Source organism: Hydra viridissima, unplaced genomic scaffold (assembly GCF_058129835.1).
Source record: "Hydra viridissima isolate aposymbiotic clone 2 unplaced genomic scaffold, HvirCarnegie_v1 scaffold_1, whole genome shotgun sequence".
In the NCBI taxonomy this organism is placed as follows: Eukaryota; Metazoa; Cnidaria; class Hydrozoa; order Anthoathecata; family Hydridae; genus Hydra; species Hydra viridissima.
In genome coordinates, this window is record NW_028324300.1 from 20412046 (window position 1) to 20417577 (window position 5532).

Consider the following 5532-nt stretch of genomic DNA (forward strand, 5'->3'; position numbering starts at 1 on the left):
TCATTGAAACCCAATCTTCATTATTTATCACTTAAATAGAAATAAAGTCACAAATAAATAACACAAACTCTGAAGCATTAAATGTTCATTTCAAGTTATATAAGAAAAAAGCTTTGTTTTAAAAGATATAATTCATGAAACTGACCCGAGTCTTCTTAATTATATTTCAGGTTTTGAAAAAGGTATAAAAAGGTTGTTAGTGTTCCTCCAATATTGCTATTGATCTTTTAAAGTTTTTAGCTGCTGACGAATAAAAAACATCTTAACAGAGTATAATGTACGGAGTAATTATTTGTTCATTTTGCAAATAGTGTTGACAAAAATAAGTTATCAAACGTAGAAGATATAAAAGTGACGCTAAACGCAGATGAAGGTTTGCTTGCCTAAAGCAGCGAGTTATAAGCTAGATTAAATTCATTCATTGGTGCGAGACAACTTAAACCTAAATTACTTGAATATTTCTATCGTTACCAATAGCCCACAACCTTCCTTCAAAGGAACTGAGGATACTAGTCTTTAAAATTTCTATTGCTTTTTTGGGTGAATTTCTTAACTTTTCATCGACTTCTTTGTCTTTGTTTCTAATTATATTTTGTTGTGGCTGCTCTGTAAGATTAAAAGACCAGAAAAAATCTGCGCGAATATTTTAGAGGATTTTTATTCAACTTATATATTTTGATAAAAAGTTTTATATTTTGAAAGTACATAAATTAATTTTCTGAAATTTCACTTCAGTTTGTGAAGTTGTGTTCCTGAGAACGCACTTTGCGTTATACCCTTGACATCGGCTATGACACGATCTTCGGCTGAACTTTCTTGGTAGCTTTAATCTATTTACTTTTGAAGTGTTGGATGTTTTTAGCTTCTTTTACATTGAACTTCAGTTTTAACTACAGTTTTTTCACAGTAACGGATTACCCGTATGAGATATTAAAAACGGCAAAAGACGCATCTTGAGGCATTCTATGATCAATATTTCGGTGTTAACTGTTCTCGTAGTCACAAAATAAGAGCTTTTTTCACCACATTTGCAAATTGCTTGCCAAACTAAACATTTTTTAGCAAACTTTTGCATTCCAATGAATTTATATTTGGAATTCAGTTTCTTTTGGTTAATTGCTGAATAATATTGGTGTCCTGGAAGAGATTGGAAATATGCAGCGCAATAAGTTTCATCATCAATAATCAAATAAGATTTTTTAGCACGTGATTTTTTATAGAGCAGCTTTGAACGACAAGTTGCAACATTTTCTTGCTTTTCTTCACCACGTGGAACTTCTTTTTTTTTATAAGATTTATAGCCACAATTTCTACTCACTCTTTGTATAGTGGAAGTACTTATCTAAAACTTATTCGCTAAAGTTCGAGCAGAAATCTCCGGATTTCTGTCAAAGGCATCTTTCACTTTTTAAACAAGATCTCGTCGAACAAATCCGTTTTCTCTTCCACTTCTTGATTTCCTTTTGATTGTACTGATGTCCGTAAATCGTTTCACACAACGCTCTGCACTGTTCTCAAAGCAATCTGCAACTCTTTAGAAGTTGTTTTGTTTGATATACCAGGATTTTCAACGAGAAAATGCAAATATTCTTCTCTCTTCTTATCTCGATTTGATGACATTTCAATTAAAGCAAATTGTTTTGATGAAAAAGTTGAATAAATTTTGAATAGCACTAATGCAAAGTCATTTTAAAACACTTAGCTATTTAAAATAACGCACGTTTACCGTAAACACCACATCAGAACATGCGCAGATATTTTCAGGTACATATCTTATTTATTATCCGTTTTATAGCTATTTAACATATTATAACTTATTTCAAACTTTACAACTTCTTTTTAAAGTCTCAGATGTTACAAAAATATAATGCACGGTTCCAGACCTCCAACATCTGGATGTTTCCAACTACGAAGCCATTCACAAATACAGAGTTTTCACGATATGACGAAATCTTCGAAACTATCCGCTCAAACGAAAAAGTAAATGTCCATCGATAAATGGAGCCCGAAGCATAAGTTGAGTTCTTATGATATGTACTCCGTCCATTGATCTTCAACGGATCATGGAAGTAGAAAGAACGAACGTTGGTAGCATAAGTTCTAGAAAATTTAGAAAAGTGTGAACTTCTAGATAATAATAATTGTATTATCATATAATGCTATTAATTTATTTCAAAACTCATTCCTTTTAAAAATCTTAAAAATTTAATTTTTTGAATTTAATAAAGAAATGAGAAATAAGAACAAGTTAAAATTTATATTTGATACTTTCCAACTCTTGTGAAGCTTGTAACGAGCAATCTTGTAGGTAAAAATGTTTTCGCTTTATTTGAACGTTCAAATATATCTAGCCATAACTTTGAGTGAGCACATTACTCAATCTCCAACTGTCAGCTCAGTTTGTTTTTAATAAAAATAATTGACCATTTTATGGTTCTTCCGATTTTTATCAAAAAATGAATGAGAAATATGTTTCATATTTGTTCTAAAAATTAAAAGAAACAAAAACAATAAACCTTTATAACCATAACAGAATAATAACGAAAATTCAAAACAAACTTTAACGCTTTATATTTTGTTTAAAACTTTTCATGAACTTACCAAAGTAAAGAACTCCTTTCTTCATTTGAAATCTTTAAGTCAGAAAGAAATCTAACAAAATATCGTTTCTTTTCATTTTGTAGTCTGCAGATCTTCAGACAAAGCTTAAAACACTTTTGTTGAAAATATTTTCAAGACACATACGCCTGTTTCTTTGCAGAGAATGTCAAGAACTAGAAGATCTGTTCGTTATGACGGTGTCAAACCAGATGTTCAGCATTTAAATGCAATAAAAAACCCCTTTAAGAAGTAGATTTTACGGCAGATGTTCGAAATCAGCTCTAATCAATCCAAAAGTATTCGTCAAAGTTTGAATTTGCTCGGTTGTAAATCTTTTTGCTGAATTTTCTTACAATCATCATCGTGCCGAAGAAGGTAAAGAATGTTCACCGTTCAACTAAGTCACAGGAGCATTTGAATTAATGATGTGTTCAAAATCAATAAATGTTTAAAATCATTAAATGATGTTCAAGATCATTAAAAAGAAAATGGGTTAATGAAATTTAACAAACAAAAGATCAAATGAAGTTTAGGAATTGGGCGTTTCAATTACTTCAAAAATCAGTTATGTTAAGTGTTGTGTCAAATATTAATAAAAATTTTCTTTTTTGCTGAAAATTATTAAGGTCAACACAATCCTTTCCTATCAGTCTGTCCCTCGACTGTGATAGTACCGTAATAGTTTTCGAAAAGTTCTATTTTGAAATGAGATTTTATTTAAATTCAAGGGAAGGAGTAAATTAAGTGAATATATTTCGTGTACATGCACGGCGCACTCTCCCTTCCTACCTAAATCTTGGTAGGTTGGAAAATATTTGCGCAAAGGATTTTGTCTTAGGATAGAACAATACGTTTCTGTTTAATAAAGCGCAGGGTAAGGAGAGGGTGTTTTGAAAAAAATAGAAAGTGGTTAATTGTGTTTTTTTGGATTAAGAGGGGTTGCAATGTTTTCCTGGGTTTTACTTTGGTGTGGGTTTCCAATTCTCCAAAATTAGGTCCCTAAACAAGTAGATGGATTTATTTTTAAAGAAATAGGTGATTCTGAGTTGATTTTCTTACTTTTTTGCTCTTATTAACATTTAAATGAAAGATTATATTAGTCCGTTGACACCAAGAGAAATATTATTTAAAGGCTCTAATGATGAAAAAGGGGTGGGTGCTTTTAGAAAGAGAGAAGTTGTTTTCATAATAGTCTACGCCTATGTACAAGAGTCACCAGTAGGTCTGAGTTTTTTTTACATAAAATATTCTGCTGGTTTACTTAGCCACATGTATAAAGATAATTAGTTAATAAAAAACTTCCGAACGCTTTTTTAAATGAAAATTTCTACGCGCCACCAAAGCTCATAAAGGGTTAAATAAAGTTTTATCTGATTCCTACAAATTTGCTTAAATGCATCCAATCCTTTGAAATTTCAACCTTTGACATCAAATTATTTGATTAAGAATGAAATAATTGGAAAAACCTCAGATGTTTCAGAAATATCCAAATATATTATAAAACTACTTCTAAACTAAATCAAGAACAAAACGGTAGATTACAATAGAAACTTATGGAATTGTTATTGTATGTTTTATGAAATAATATTAAAGCTTCGAAGAATTTAATGGATGCAGCATATTCCTTGAACACAGGAAATGCAGAAATTGTAGTTCAGTGAAAGAGGTTATAAAGCCAACTGTCCTATTTCAAAGGATTTGAATAGAAAATCCTTTATCTTTAAAGTGTCTCTACAAAAGTTCACTTTAAGGGATTCATTGTTTTAAGAAAATGTTTAAATTATGAATTGAATATGTTAAGCTTAAAATATTTTCATGTACTCCTTGTATTATATTACTATATGATATACGATTATAAATTACATTATATAATCTGACATCACATTATATTAGTTTTCAATATATTATATTATATTATTGTATATTCCATTATAACATTTTACATTATATATTATATTTAATAAAATTATGCTATATTATATTATTTTATCAACCGAGTAAAGTTTAGTGTTTAAAAAACTCTCTTAACGTTGTACACAAAGAAAGAAAAATCAAACTTATTATTTCTTATTATTATCACTTATTATAATGCATATTCTCAGTCAATAATTTCTATGTCTGCAGACTGATCATTTTCAGAAGTTTTGATGTTTTTTATGTTTTCATGGGTTTTAATATGTTGAATGGTTTTGCTCGCAGTACTTGTTTTAGCAGCTGAGAAGGTGTTTTCATTTTTGACAAGATGATGTTATAGTTATCAGTATATTGTTTGAATCTATTCTCCATTGAATTAGTTAAATCAGTTGTTGTACTCTCCAGGTTAATGAAATTGTCATCAATTGAAGCTTTATTAATGAAATATTTCAAAAACTGTAACTGGGTTATAATATCTGAGACAACAGAATATCTTTCACTCAAGCGAACTGTTGCTTTGTGGAAATTTTTTAGCAAAACGCAAAATTCTCCATTACTCATCTATTCGTTTGCATTGAATGAAGTTTACCATTTTCAAGTGCATATATGGTTAGTGGTTTCCTTTGTTCATAAATTCGTTCTAACATGATAGGTACTATTATACCTTGTTGGAACATTTTGAATAAGTTTGTGGTTAGTAACATTGTTAGCTTCTTGAAGAGCTTTAAGTTAATGGCAGGCTTGGGGAGATGCCCAACAATTGAAAGACAGTTTTCACTGACATTCTTGACTAGCGTTTGTTCAAAAATACACTCATTAATTACTAGTTGCAATGTGTGTAAAAAACAAGGCATATTATCATATGGGCTATCTTTAACAGCCTTAACAATACTTGCACCATTTTCACTAGCTATTAAATGACTTTTTTAAAGGTGATATTCTAAATTCAGCCATAATATCATCAATTAATTCAGCAATATTTGCTGCTGTTTGCCTCTCAGGAAATGGAGCTACTCT

The 5532-nt window shown here is 30.0% G+C and overlaps 1 long non-coding RNA gene across 1 annotated transcript; it reads right to left on the reverse strand.

Moving 5' to 3' along the window:
* Nucleotides 1-1757: 1757 nt before the first annotated feature.
* On the reverse strand, nt 1758-4336 carry LOC149893827 (uncharacterized). Its single transcript, XR_016445367.1, has 3 exons — nt 2602-4336; nt 2269-2485; nt 1758-2100 (listed from the first exon to the last, which is right to left on the reverse strand). It is a non-coding gene; the product is annotated as an uncharacterized LOC149893827 (long non-coding RNA).
* Nucleotides 4337-5532: the final 1196 nt, after the last annotated feature.